The sequence below is a fragment of the Scyliorhinus torazame genome, chromosome 5 (genome assembly GCF_047496885.1).
Source record: "Scyliorhinus torazame isolate Kashiwa2021f chromosome 5, sScyTor2.1, whole genome shotgun sequence".
Lineage (NCBI taxonomy): Eukaryota > Metazoa > Chordata > Chondrichthyes > Carcharhiniformes > Scyliorhinidae > Scyliorhinus > Scyliorhinus torazame.
In genome coordinates, this window is record NC_092711.1 from 178,205,754 (window position 1) to 178,220,732 (window position 14,979).

Below are 14,979 nucleotides of genomic sequence, written 5' to 3' on the forward strand. Positions count from 1 at the left end.
ACCTCCTCTGCACTCTCTCCAGAGCAATAACATTCGTCCTGTAATGTGGCGACCAGAACTGCACACAATATTCCAGTTGTGGCCTCACCAGTGTTTTATACAATTCTAACATTATATCCTTACTTTTACTTTACTGTTCTCCTTGTCGCCTAACTAATCGCAGCAGTTAATCTTAAAACTTTCTCATGGAATGTACAGGGCATCCATCACCGTTTCAGAAGGAAAAAGATCCTCTCCTTTCTTAAGGAGGAAGTCAATATAGCTTTATAACAGGAAACTCATCTGGATGATGAGGAACACTTTAAATTGAGGCGGGATTGGGTGGGGCAGGTTTTTTCACCACCTTTTCCTCAAGTAGCAGGGATGTGGCAATCCTTATTAATAAAAATATCCCTTTTAAGGTTGAAACCTGCACCAAGGACATCAACTAGCATCAACCCACTGGAGGCAAAGTCATGAGACAGGCCAGAATCTACCCATTGTACAGAACCTTGGTTAGATCGCAGCTGGAGTAGTGTGTGCAGATTTGGGCCTGTTAGCTTAGGAAATATATTATTGCCAGTGAGGGAGTGTAATGAATGTTCACCAGACTTGTTCCAGGGATGGCGGGGCTGTCCTATGAAGAGAGATTGGGGAAACTGGGCCTGTATTGTTTAGAGTTTTGAAGAATGGGACATGATCTCATTGAAACCTACCAAATACTGTAAGGAATAGACAGGGTAGGTGCAGGTGAGATGTTTCCCCTGGTTGAGGTGTCTAGAACCAGGGGCCACAATTTCAAAATAAGGGGAAGCCACTTAGGACGGGTCTCGGAGGAAACATTTCCGAGACATTTCTTTACTCAGAGGGTTGCGAATCTTTGGAGGGCTGTGGGAGCTCAGTCATTGAGTGTGATTAAAGCAGAGACTGACAGATTTCTAAACACTAATAACACAAAGGGATATGGGGATAGTGTGGGGGAAAAGGCGCATTGAATGGTGACCTGAAGTACGCTTATGTAATCTGTTGGGTATCCTAACTTGGAACACTGGTTCGTCGAGGTGTATAGTTTTATTTTGCTTTGGTGTCAGGAGACAAATAAAACCCCGGTGAGGATAAATAGCCCAGTCGTTATGCAACAACTATTAAAGACTATTTATTAAAGTAATGAAAAGACAAATACACACAAACAAGACAATCTACTGACGCAATTAAAATGCATAAATTACTAAACGCCCACAGTTTATATAGAACTTACACCTGGTTACAAAATATATCAACAATATCTGAACTCTGTAAGACCTCCCCTGTTCCCAAACAACATCCAAGTTAAATAACCAGGTGTAGTTACCACACGTACAGGGATGGTACGCGAGTCTGGGAAATTGTCTTTCTCTGGTCCAGCGAAGAAATTTCAAAATGCTGTTCTGAAGGTTTTCTGCACTGCCTTAGCTCCAAAATGTAAAAACTTTGTCTTCTGGCTGTGTGGCTGGAGCCTGCCTGTCTTTGTGCGACTCCTCGATGTTGACTGCCTCTCTTTGTCTCTCAGGGTCTGGCTGACAAGACCTTTTTTGTTCTATGATTTTACTTTCTGTGTATTCAGCTGTCTGCCCCGATCAACCTTCTTGTCTAATGGTTCCCCATTTTCTCTCTCCCTCCCTAAATAGTGGGGTGACATTTATCACCTTCCAATCTGCAGGAACCATTCCAGAATCTATAGAATTTTGAAAGATGATCACCAATGTATCCACTATTTCTACAGCCTCATCTTTCAGCACTCTGGGATGTAGAGCATCAGCTTTTGGGGATTTATTAGCTTTCAACCACATTAATTTCTACAGTACTTTTTCATTATTACTAATCTCTTTCAGTCCCTCGTGCTCACTGGTCCCTTGTTCTCTAGTGTTTTGGGGACAATTTCTATATCTTCCTCTGTGAAGACAGACACACATTGTTTAGTTTCTCTGCCATTTCCTTATTCCCCATTATAAACTCTCCTGTCTCTGCCTGGAATGGACCCACATTGGTCTTTGCTAATCTTTTCCTTTTCACATTCCTATAGGAACTTTTCCAGTCAGTTTTTATGTTTCTCACCAGTTTGCTCTCATATTCTATTTTCTCTTTATCAGTTTCTTGGTCCTCCTTTGCTGAATTCTAAAACTAGTTCCCAATTCTCAGGGTTACTACTATTTTGGCCACTTTATGAGCCTCTTCCTTTGATCTAATGGAATCTTAACTTTTCTTGTTCGCCAAGGTTACATCACTTTTCCTTTTGGAGTTTTGTTCCTTAAAACAATCTATATTTCATGTAAATATTGAATAATTCCTTAAATGCTAGCAATTGTCTGTCTGTCGTAATATGTTTTATTGTAAGTTCCCAATCTCCCATCGACAACTTGCCCTTTGTACCTTGACATTTTCTTCTGTGCAAAACACGCAGATAAATTAAACATAAGAAACATATAACCACCATAGTCCATCTTCAGGGCAACGTGGCATGATTTAGAGGGGTTTCAAACAGAAATGGGAACTAAAGGGCAGCACGGTAGCATAGTGGTTAGCACAATTGCTTCACAGCACCAGGGTCCCAGGTTCGATTCCCAGCTTGGGTCACTGTCTATGTGAAGTCTGCACATCCTCCCAGTGTGTGCGTGGGTTTCCTCCGGGTGCTCCAGTTTCCTCCCACAGTCCAAAGATGTGCAGGTTAGGTGGATTGGCCATGCTAAATTGCCCTTAGTGTCCAAAATTGCCCTTAGTGTTGGGTGGGGTTACTGGGTTATGGGGATAGGATGGACTTGGGTAGGGTGCTCTTTCCAAGAGCCTGTGCAGACTCGATGGGCTGAATGGCCTCCTTCTGCACTGTAAATTCTATGAAATAAATATCTTCAAACTTCCAAACACCTTTTCACTCTGTAATTCTTGTGATATTTGAAGCCAGATATTCACAACAAGGCTCAAAGAGCATCAGCCCACTGGAGGCAAAGTCATGAGACCATACTGGGGTGGCATGGTGGCACAGTGGTTAGCACTGCTGATTCACAGTGCCAGGGACATGGGTACGATTCCGACCTCGGGTGACTGTCTATCTGGAGTTTTGCACTTTCTCTCCGTGTCTGCGTGGGTTTCCTCTGGGTGCTCCGGTTTCCTCCCACAATCCAAAAATGTGCACGATAGGTGGATGGCCTTTTAAAATTGTCCCTTAGTGTCCAAAAGGTTCAGTGGGGTTATGGGGGAAGAGGGTCGGTGCAGACCCAATGGGCCGAATGGCCTCCTTCTGCACTGTCGGGATTCTATGAGACTGGCCAGTCCAGCAGAAAGAAACCGTCAACCATCCCCATTGACCAACTGTCAGAATGAACAAAATGCAGCCCTTGATGTAATTGAGGAGCAACAGTAACAGCAGAATCCAACCCCTGTAATCACTTGTGAACTTGTTGGTATCTCAGCAAGTGCGAGGAAACACAGAATCTTTTCCCACACTTCTCCTCAGTGAAAGCATGACAGTGTCTCTGCAGGTGGGATGGATCACTGAATGCCTTAATCTACTCAAAGCAGGTGAATGGCCTGTTGTGAACTCGCTGGTGTCTCCGTAGGTTGGAAGAATCACTGAATCTCTTCCCACACACGGAGCAGCTGAATGGCCTCTCATCGGTGTGAACTCGCTGGTGTTTCCGCAGGTCGGATAACTGAGTGAATCCTTTCTCACACTGAGAGCAGATGAACGGCCTCTCTCCAGTGTGAATTCGCTGGTGTCTCAAAAGGTGGGATACCCGATCAAATCCCTTCTTACACTGAGAGCAGGTGAACGGCCTATCCCCGGTGTGAACACGTGGCTGTGCCTGCAGGCTGGAGAAGAGAGTGGCTTCCTTCCCATGATGACAGCAAGTGAAAGGACTCTCTCGTGTCTGAACTCGCTGATGTCTCAGCAGGCTGGATAATTGAGTGAATCCCTTCCCACACTGAGAGCAGGTGAACGGCCTCTCCCCAGTGTGAACTCGCTGGTGTGATTGCAAGTGGGATAACAAAGTGAATCGCTTTCCACATTGAGAGCAGGTGAACGGCCTCTCCCCAGTGTGAACTCGCTGGTGTGTCTGCAAGTGGGATAATTGAGTGAATCTCTTCCCACACTGAGAGCAGGTGAACGGCTTTTCCCCAGTGTGAACTCGTTGGTGTTTCTGAAGAGTGGATGAATCACTGAATCCCTTCCCACACACACAGCAGGTGAACGGCCTCTCCCCAGTGTGAATGCGTCGATGGGCTTCTAGCACAGATGGAAATCTGTATCCCTTTCCACAGTCCCCACATTTCCATGGTTTCTCCATATTATGTGTCTCCTTATGTCTCTCCAGTTTGGAAAATCATTTGAAACCTTGACCTCACAAAGTATGTCTCTCCCTGTTGTGAATGGTGCAATGTTTTTTCAGACTGTGTAACTGTCAGTTCACTGGAAGACTTACTCGGGTGTGTGTGTGTCTCAGTGCTTTTCCAGTCACACTGATGTTTGAAATCTTTTGATGTTGCCAGATCGGGCAAACATTTCTCCTTCTAGGTTTAATGGCCAATGATATTCAGGTTCCAAAGAATCGCGTGACTCAGTCGGATCGAGATGTGACATTTGAGATTTCTGTCTGTAATTTCTCCTCTTCTAATAGCCTGTGAAAACAAGTTACAAAAGTCGTCATTGTCAGTTCGGGATAGAAATTCAGAACAGACAATTCTAGTTTCTGTGGAACATTCTTTCCTCTCTCATTCCCCAAAAGCTGTAAATCTCCATCCCACACACTCACCCTCCATTCTCACTCTGCTGTATCTAATATTCATCCTCCCAATTCTCCTGAAGGTGCTGATTCAGGCTGATTGACAGATTCATACTCACCATTTTCTGTCCTGGACACAGAGATCATAAGAAATATAAGCTTCAGTTGGCCATTCGGCCCATTCAGCCTGCTCAACCATGCAATGAGATAATTGGCCGATCTACCTCAGCACCATTTTCCACACTATCCCCCATATCCCTCAATATCTTCAATATCTAGAAACCTATTAATCTCTGTCTTGAAAATACGATGACTGAGGCTCCACAGTCCTCTGGGGTAGAGAATTCCAAAGCTTCACCACATCCTCGAGTGAAGAAATCCCTCCTCATCTCAGCTTTCTCTCCATTTTCCTGCCTGGCCAATCAGAAATCGATCAAACTCATCATTGAATATATTCAATGACCCTCAGACTCCACTGGTCTCTGTGGAAGAACATTTCAGAGTCTAACAACCTTTGAGGGAAGAGATGACTGGAAATATATAACATAGCTACAGTACTATATTACATAACTGGAAATAATAATAAATGTGCAAATTGGGACCAATCCGAGACTGACAGAATAGCTCGAAAGGGAGTCGGCATCAACTCAAGTTGGCCAGGGGACTCTTTTTGTGCATTAATGACTCTCTAACTTGAAACAGAAAATGTAGCTACAGTACGCAATTCCAAAACTAGAAATAATAATAATCATATTTTATTACAGAAACACAAATATTATGTGTAATCTGTACCATATAACACAAGACATACCTCTGTCCGATATTACAACTCTCCCCATAGCAAGATGGCGCCAGAGGTAGCAACTCTCTCGAGCTCTCTCACACAGATCCTCTTCCGACAGCTCTTATAACCGTACTAACCTTTTAAAATGTAGTTCTAACACTAATACTATCTCTAACCTTTCTCTTTTGTGTTCTCTTGCAGGTCTGAAGCTCTTCACACATCTTCTCTACTGAGTAGTACTGCACTCCGTATGCTCACCTGTTGCCTGTGCATTTACATTGTGTATTTATGTATGTCCTATTTTTTTTTTTAATGTTTGGAATGCATCTGTCTGAACTGTTCGCCGAACAATACTTTTCACTGCACTTTGGTACACGTGACAATAAAACAAATCCAATCCAATATTATGTTCCTGTCCCTTTAAATGTCAGCCCTCTCCTGGGGAAACCAGCCCTTTAATTGTGAACATTGGGAAAGAGACCATTCTTTTAGCCAGACAAATAAATGTGTGAAGCTGAGGGAACAAAGGATGTCAATGTCTTTAAGAGAGAGAGACCTGGGCCAAGCTTTGCAGAGTCTGCACCCTCCCTGGATTCACTTCCTTTCCCTTCAGTTGCTGCAAGTCACCAATTGATGGTCAGAATGAGAAAAGAAAGTGTTTCACTCACATATATTGGAGAGAGCAGGAAGTCAGTCTGTGTGAAGCTCGTTCGTCATTCACACAAATCCTGATTGGCTGGAGGACCAGAGTCCTTCCGGTCCTCCAACTTTTTCCATTGGCCGGAGCAGGTCGGAAGTTGTGAATCGAAGGCGCGCGCATGTTTGGGGGAGGAATGCGCATGTGCGGGGGTGAGGCGGGGATCGGGACAAAGCCGGCGCACTGACTATTGTGTTTCCGGGTCTTCCAGCCTTTCCCATTGGACACCAGCTCAGCGCGGCTGGAGGGAAAAGTCTCTCTCCCCACGTGGGGTTCCGCCCCTCATTGTCTGTCTGCGGGAGGGGACGGGACGGGACTGACCAATGGGAAACCGGGAGGACTGACCAATGGGAAACCGGGAGGACCGGAAGGACTCTTCCTCCAGCCAATCGGAGCGCCCGTTGTTTGAATTCGGAAGTTGGACAATGAACTTGTTGACCTCATTACTGCCCTGCAAAGCCGCTGCTGTTCTTGCTGAATGAAGAGTCAATTTCACAAAGACTGAAATTTCGTCCTGTCTCCAATATCTGAGTAAAACTCTTTTCTCCCCCTTTCCATTTCTTTTCTCATTCTCACCTTCAATTGGTAACTTGCAGCAACTGAAGGGAAAGGAAGTGAATCCAGGGAGGGTGCAGACTCTGCAAAGGTTGGCCCAGGTCCCTCTCTCTCTCTTAAAGACATTGACATCCTTTGCTCCCTCAGCTTCACACATTTATTTGTCTGGCTAAAAGGATGGTCTCTTTCCCAATGTTCACAATTAAAGGGCTGCTTTCCCCAGGAGATGGCTGACATTTAAGGGACAGTAAATTAATATCAGACAGAGAAATGTCTATTGTTATATGGTACAGATTAGAGATATTGTTTATAAGAACATAAGAGCTAGGAACAGGAGTAGGCCATCTGGCCCCTCGAGCCTGCTCCGCCATTCAATGAGATCATGGCTGATCTTTGTGGACTCAGCTCCACCCTCCGGCCCGTACACCATATCCCCGAATCCCTTTATTCTTTAGAAAGGCATCTATCTTTTTCTTAAAAACGTTTAAAGAAGGAGCCTCAACTGCTTCACTGGGCAAGGAATTCCAGAGATTCACAACCCTTTGGGTGAAGAAGTTCCTCCTACACTTCGTCCTAAATCTACCTCCCCTTATTTTGAGGCTATGCCCCCTAGTTCTGCTTTCCCCGACCAGTGGAAACAACCTGCCCGCATCTATCTTATCTATTCCCTTCATAATTTTATATGTCTCAATAAGATCCCCCCGCATCCTTCTAAACTCCAATGAGTACAGTCCCAGTCTACTCAACCTCTCGTCATAATCTAATCCCCTCAACTCTGGGATCAACCTAGTGAATCTCCTCTGCACTCCCTCCAGTGCCAATATGTCCTTTCTCAGGTAAGGAGACCAAAACTGAACACAATACTCCAGATGCGGCCTCACCAACACCCTATACAATTTCAGCATAACCTCACTAGTCTTGAACTCCATCCCTCTAGCAATGAAAGACAAAACTCGATTAGCCTTCTTAATCACCTGTTGCACCTGCACACCAACTTTTTGCGACTCGTGCACCAGCACACCCAGGTCCCTCTGCACAGCAGCATGTTTTAACATCTTACCGTTTAAATAATAATCCATTCTGCTGATATTCCCCCCAAAATGGATAGCCTCACACTTGGCAACGTTGAATTCCATCTGCCAGACCCTAGCCCATTCACCTAACCTATCCAAATCCTTCTGCAGACTTCCGGTATCCTCTGCCCTTTTTGCTTTACCACTCATCTTAGTGTCGTCTGCAAACTTTGACACATTGCACTTGGTCCCCAACTCTAAATCGTCTATGTAAATTGTGAGCAACTGCGGGCCCAACGCTGTTCCTTGAGGGACCCCACTAATTACAGGTTGCCAACCAGAGAAACACCCATTTAGCCCCACTCTCTGCTTTCTGTTAGTTAACCAATCCTCTACCCATGCTACCACTTTTCCCTCAATGCCATGCATCTTTAGTTTATGCAGCAACCTTTTGTGTGGCACCTGGTCAAAAGCTTTCTGGAAATCCAGATATACCACATCCATTGGCTCCCCGTTATCTACTGCAATGGTAACGTCCTCAGAAAATTCTACCAAATTAGTCAGACACGACCTACCCTTTGTGAACCCATGCTGCGTCTGCCCAATGGGACAATTTCCCTCCAGGTGCCCCGCTATTTCCTCCTTAATGATAGATTCCAGCATTTTCCCTACAACCGAAGTTAAACTTACCGGCCTATAATTACCTGCTTTCTGCCGACCTCCTTTTTTAAACAGTGGTGTCACGTTTGCTACTTTCCAATCCTCTGGGACCACCCCAGAGTCTAGTGAATTTTGATAAATTATCACTAGTGCGTTTACAATTTCCCTAGCCATCTCTTTTAACACTCTGGGATGCATCCCATCAGGGCCAGGAGACTTGTCTACCTTTAGCCCCATTAGCTTGCCCAATACTGCCTCCTTAGTGATTACAATCATCTCAAGGTCCTCACCTATCATATCCTTATTTCCATCAGTCACTGGCATGTTATTTGTGTCCTCCACTGTGAAGACTGACCCAAAAAAACCTGTTCAGCTCCTCAGCCATTTCCCCGTCTCCTATTATTAAATCTCCCTTCTCATCTTCCAAAGGACCAATATTTACCTTAGCCACTCTTTTTTGTCTTATATATTTGTAGAAGCTTTTACTATCTGCTTTTATGTTCTGAACCAGTTTACTTTCATGGTCTACCTTACTCTTCTTTATGGCTTTTTTAGTAGCTTTCTGTTGTCCTCTAAAGACTTCCCAGTCCTTTCGTCTCCCACTAATTTTTGCCACTTTGTATGTTTTTTCCTTCAATTTGATACTCTCCCTCGCCTCCTTAGATATTCACGGTCGATTTTTCCCCTTTCTACCGTCTTTCTTTTTTGTCGGTATTAACCTTTTCTGAACACTGTGAAAGATCGCTCGGAAGGTTCTCCACTGTTCCTCAACTCCTTCACCATAAGTCTTTGTTCCCAGTCTACCTTAGCTAGTTCTTCTCTCATCCCATTGTAATCGCCTTTGTTTAAGCACAAAACACTAGTGTTTGATTTTACCTTGTCATCCTCCAACTGTATTTTAAATACCACCATATTGTGGTCGCTCCTTCCAAGAGGATCCCGAACTATGAGATCATTAATCAATCCTGCCTCATTACACAGGACCAGATCTAGGACCGCTTGTTTCCTTGTAGGTTCCATTACATACTGTTCCAGGAAATTATCCCGGGCACATACTATAAACTCCTCCTCAAGGCTGCCTTTACCAACCTGGTTAAACCAATCGATATGCAGATTAAAATCTCCCATGATAACCGCTGTACCATTTCTACACGCATCCGTTATTTCTTTGCTTATTGCCTGCCCTACCATCCTGTTACTATTTGGTGGCCTATAGACTACTCCTATCAGTGACCTTTTCGCCTTACTATTCCTGATTTCCACCCAAATTGATTCAACCTTGTCCTCCATAGCACCAATATCATCCCTTACTATTGCCCTGATGCCATCCTTAAACAACAAAGCTACACCACCGCCCTTACCGTCCATTCTATCCTTTCGTATAGTCTGATACCCTTGGATATTTAACTCCCAGTCGTGACCATCTTTTAACCATGTTTCAGTAATGGCCACTAAATCATAGTCATTCACGATGATTTGCGCCATCAACTCATTTACCTTATTTCGTATACTACGAGCATTCAGGTAAAATACACTTATGCTGTTTTTTATGTCTTTGTTATGAATCCTAACACCTTGATCAGTAACTTTTCGCAATTTATTTTTCCTCTTACCCTTTCTCCTAATTTTCCTTGTCTTTGAACCCATATCTCTACATAATAACCTGTCACGTAACCTGCTGCCTTGATCTCCATTAACCATTATACTGTCCATAGCTTTACACTTCCCTTCCCCCCCCAACTTGCTAGTTTAAAGTCCTTGTGACCAACCTATTTATCCTATTCGCTAGAACACTGGTCCCAGAATGGTTCAGGTGAAGACCGTCCCAACGGTACAGGTCCCTCCTGCCCCAGTACTGATGCCAATGCCCCATGAAATGGAATCCCTCTTTCCCGCACCACTCCTTTAACCATGTGTTAACTTCTCTAATTTTCTCAACCCTATGCCAATTGGCACGTGGCTCGGGTAGTAATCCAGAGATTATAACCCTGGAGGACCTGTTCTTTAATTTAGTCCCTAGTGTTTGATAATCCCCAAACAGGTCCTCTTTCCTAGTCTTACCTATGTTGTTAGTCCCAACGTGGACCACAACAACTGGATCCTCCCCCTCCCTCTCCAAAATCCTTTCAAACCGATCAGAGATGTCCCTCACCCTAGCACCGGGCAGGCAACATACCATGCAGGACTCTCGATCTGGCTTACAAAGGATGCCATCAATCCCCCGAATTATAGAATCCCCTACAACTACCCCTTGTCTTTTTGCACCCCCCTCTTGAATGGCTTCCTGTACCACGGTGCAGTGGTCAGTCAACACATCCTCCCTACAGCCCTCTTCTTCATCCACACAGGGAGCAAGTACCTCATACCTGTTGGCCAAGGTCAAGGGCTGAGGCTCCTCAACTCCTAAACTCAGGATCCCCCTACCTGCCTCCCTTGCAGTCACACCACTCTGTCCCTGACCACTGTCTGAATTAACAGAACTTATTCTACCGGGTGTGACTGCCTCCTGAAACAAAGCGTCCAGGTAATGTTCCCCCTCCCTGATGTGCCGCAGTGTGTGCAGCTCGGTCTCCAGCTCATCAATTCTGAGCCGAAGTTCCTCGAGCAGCCAACACTTGCTGCAGATGTGGTCACTGACGGTCTCAATGGGATCCACCAGTTCCATCATCATACAGCAACAGCACATCACCTGTCCAGCCATATTCAACTCGTTAATTAATTTAAATAATTTTTAAAAATTGTTTTATATAACATCAAGGATAAACCCGAACACCAACAAAAACACAGCCACTCACCCGAACTCAGTCACTCACCTAAACTCAGATGCACTCTGTTCCAATCACCACTCCATGTCTAAAGGCACTCCTGCCACACCTTTTGTGCACTCACCTCTCCCAGACAATTGGAAGGTGTTTCACTCTACTGGCACGATCAATCACTTCATGCCGTGCTGTCTGCCAAATAGTGTGCATGCATGGGACCTGCTCTTCAATGCATAATGGCAAGTAATTTCAAACCCTTGAAAGGGGCTACTTTGAACTGCCTAATAGTTACTTCACATGTAACTTATCTGCACATTTACACAGTGCCCAAAATGTCATGCCACGCATTCTTGAACTCTTTGTCTTATCAAAAGATCTCAAAGTTATTGCTTATCTCTGCACATATATGGTCCTGATGCCTCAGGTGGTAACCAGCGTATCAAATTTTGTTCTCTTAAATAAAAACATAGACAAGGACACAAGTATTCTCAGGAGAAAGTTTTTATCAATGTACCAACTTCCTTAAGATTGTCCTCTCCTAATGCCTAATTCTGGATTAAGGAGTGGTGGGAGACCTCCAATAGGTTACCTGGAATGTTCGAGGTCTGAATGGCCCAGATAAAACTTTTTGAGGGCATTAGCTCATCTTAAAAGCCTAAACTCTGATGTTGTCTTCTTGCAGGAAACCCACTTGCGAGTCAAGGACCAGACCAGGTAGGGGCAGCAAGGCGGCGCAGTGGTTAGCACTGCTGCCTCACGGCGCTGAGGTCCCAGGTTCGATTGCGGCTCTGGGTCACTGTCCGTGTGGAGTTTGCACATTCTCCCCGTGTCTGCGTGGGTCTCACCCCCATAACCCAAAGATGTTCATGGTAGGTGGATTGATCACGCTAAATTGCACTTTAATTGGAAAAAAAGAACTGGGTCTTCTAAATTTATTTTATTAAATAGGACTAGACCTGTTTACATAAGAGTTGGAGCGGGCAGGTTTTTCACTCCAGTTTTAATGGCAGGACTATTCAATTCTCCTCCTCTCCGATTATAGCCGACCCTAATGGTCGTTATACTATTGTTGGTGGCTCCCTGGGAAACATTCGGGTAATGATGATTAACATTTATGCCCCTAACTGGGATGACACAAATATAAATTCTCTTCTGAACTCTCTCCTCAACCTTGACTCGCACCAGAGGATTCTAGGAGGCGACCTGAACCGTGTTTTGGACCTTAAATTGTATTGTTTCCAACCTAAATCTCTTGTCCCATCTGGGATGGGCAGGGGTTTGTCCTCCTTTGTGGTACAGAGGCAAGCAGGGGGAGGTGGCTCTCTGGTGCTCTTTGCACCCAAACAATAAGGATTTTTCTTTTTTTCTTCATGTCCATGTGTATTCCTCATTGACTTTCGATTTTTGATAGGGCTCCCCTCCCTTTGGTGATTGCGGCTGATTACTCAGCGATTGTTATCTCTGAGCACACCCCACATTTTGTCGAACTACTGTTAGAGTCAGCTCAGTCCAACCCTCACCCTGAAGACTATGCACCACTCTGCTACCAGACAATACATTTTGTGAGCATTTGTCTCCCTCCATAGAGGATTATATTAAACTAAACAAGTCAGACTCAATCTCTCCCTCCATGCTTTGGGAGGAGCTTAAGGCCGTCATTAGGGGAGAAATGATTTCTTATGGGGCGTATTTGCTGAAGACAGTGAAATTGAAGAAGCAGAGGCTGGTGGATTCCATCCTAAGGTGGACCACCAATACTCAAAGAACAAAGAAAAATTACAGCACAGGAACAGCCTGCGCCGATCCAGATCCTCTATCTAAAACTGTCGCCTATTTTCTAAGGATCTGTATCCCTCTGCTCCCTGCTCCCTGCCCATTCATGCACTTCATACAACTGTCTTCTACCCCAAAAAATGTGCTCATTCTCGCTGCCGTCATGTGTGCCCGGTGGACTACCTTAAATTGAATTAGACTGAGCCTGGCACATGATGAGGAGGAATTAACCCTGCCCAGGACCTCTGCCCACAGACCCGCTTCCAACTCCTCACCTAGCTCCTCCTCCCACTTGCCCTTTAGCTCCTCCACCGGGGTTTCCTCCGCCTCCTGTAGTTCCTGGTAGTTTATCCCCTATTAGAAACAATTACCTCTTCTTACCTTCTGGTTTGGGCCCAACATTTAAATCTTGGCAGGCAAAGGGACTTTCATATTTTGGATCTATTTGCTGAGGGCGGATTTGCCAGTTTTGGGGAACTGGCTTACAAACTTCAATTGCCCAATTCTAGCCTCTTTCATTATTTTCGCATTTGCGACTTTCCCTGTAAGGTTTGTCCTTCCTTTCCTTTGGTCCCGCCCTCCTCGTTGGAGAAGGTTTTATCCTTGGCGTAAGCCATGTCGGTCTGTTTGGCTATAATCTCTCAGCGGATCCTGCCCCATTCGATGGGGTGAGGGCGAGATGTGGGAGGGAGCTGGGTTCGGTGCTTACTGGTGAGGCCTGAAGGGAGGCCATCCACAGGGTCAACTCCACATCCCCTTGTGCCCGGCTGAGTTTAATCCAGTTCAATGCGTTGCACGAGACGCACTTGACCAAGGCAAGGATGAGTGGGTTTTTCCCAAACGTGGAAGACGAGTGTGATCGTCATTCACTTGCTTCAGCTAACCACACGTATGTTTTGGTCCTGCCCCATAATTTCTGGATTTCCATTTTTAACATTATATCCATTATATTGGAGATTCTTCAGGTGGTTCTAGAACCATGTCCATTGGTAGCCACATTTGGGGTCTCAGACACACTGGCGTTTCACTCTGGGATAGGGGCGGATGCTGTTACCTTTACCTCACTGGTAGTCCGGAGATGAATATTGCTCAGCTGGAGGTCTCCCATCCCACCCAGTGCTTCTGCTTGGCTGGGGAATTTAATGACATTCCTGCACTTCGAAAAAGTTTTTAAAAACATCAGGGCGTCATTGGGGAAGTTCTACCTGAGATGGCAATCTTTAATTTCCTTTTTTAAAGCATCTAGACACCGTCAGTTGTTCGGGGATTTAGTTATAATGTTTAGGTTTTAGTTTATTAGTGGGGATTTATTTGTTACTTTTTGACTTTGAACCATAATTGCTTCATGGTTGATTATTATATGGTTATTATATAAGTAAAGTCGCCATTGTCCCAGATGATCATAGGTTGCTTTCCTCGTTGATGGTGAGAGCTCCTTGGTGGTGATTTAACCTGAGGATCGATCACCACACCTCAGGTGAAGGGCAAGTTTGAGAAGGCAGAACCTTCATGAATAACCTCAGCCGTTACGGGTGCTGAACTCGCGCTATTAGCCTCGCTCTGCATCATAAACCAGTTGTCCAACCACAATCTGGTCCCCAATATAAAACTATAGATAAAACTTCAATAAATGTACTTTTGAGAAAAAAAAATCTGCTTTCAGGCAGATCAGAATAACTCGCTGTGTCAAAAAATAAAATAAAATCTCATCTCCCCCTCTGGCTCCTTTGCCAATTACCTCAGAGGGACTCACTTTCTGTTAAAGAGCCTGCCAACCCCTCTCACCCACTTTCCCTAAAGTGCATCAATCTCATCGTGAAAAGGCCAGAAAAATCAAATATTTTTACTGATAATGGATGATGTCCGAAACTTCTTTGTGCAGCGAGAGCAGCTGAACGGTCTCTCCTCAGTGTGAATGCGCTGGTGGGACATCAGTACCCGAGAGCTTTTGAAGCCCCTCCCCCAGTCAGAGCATTGAAAGGGTCTCTCATTGGTGTGA

The 14,979-nt window shown here is 44.9% G+C and overlaps 1 protein-coding gene and 1 long non-coding RNA gene across 2 annotated transcripts in view; one reads left to right on the plus strand and one right to left on the minus strand.

Moving 5' to 3' along the window:
• LOC140418065 (uncharacterized) overlaps positions 1-14,979 on the plus strand; it is a 170,260-nt gene that overhangs the window by 19,747 nt on the left and 135,534 nt on the right. The gene's annotated exons all lie outside the window — the stretch shown is intronic.
• Positions 1,120-6,371, minus strand: LOC140422501 (uncharacterized). The gene is made up of 2 exons (XR_011947499.1): positions 6,189-6,371; positions 1,120-4,632 (listed from the first exon to the last, which is right to left on the minus strand). It is a non-coding gene; the product is annotated as an uncharacterized lncRNA (long non-coding RNA).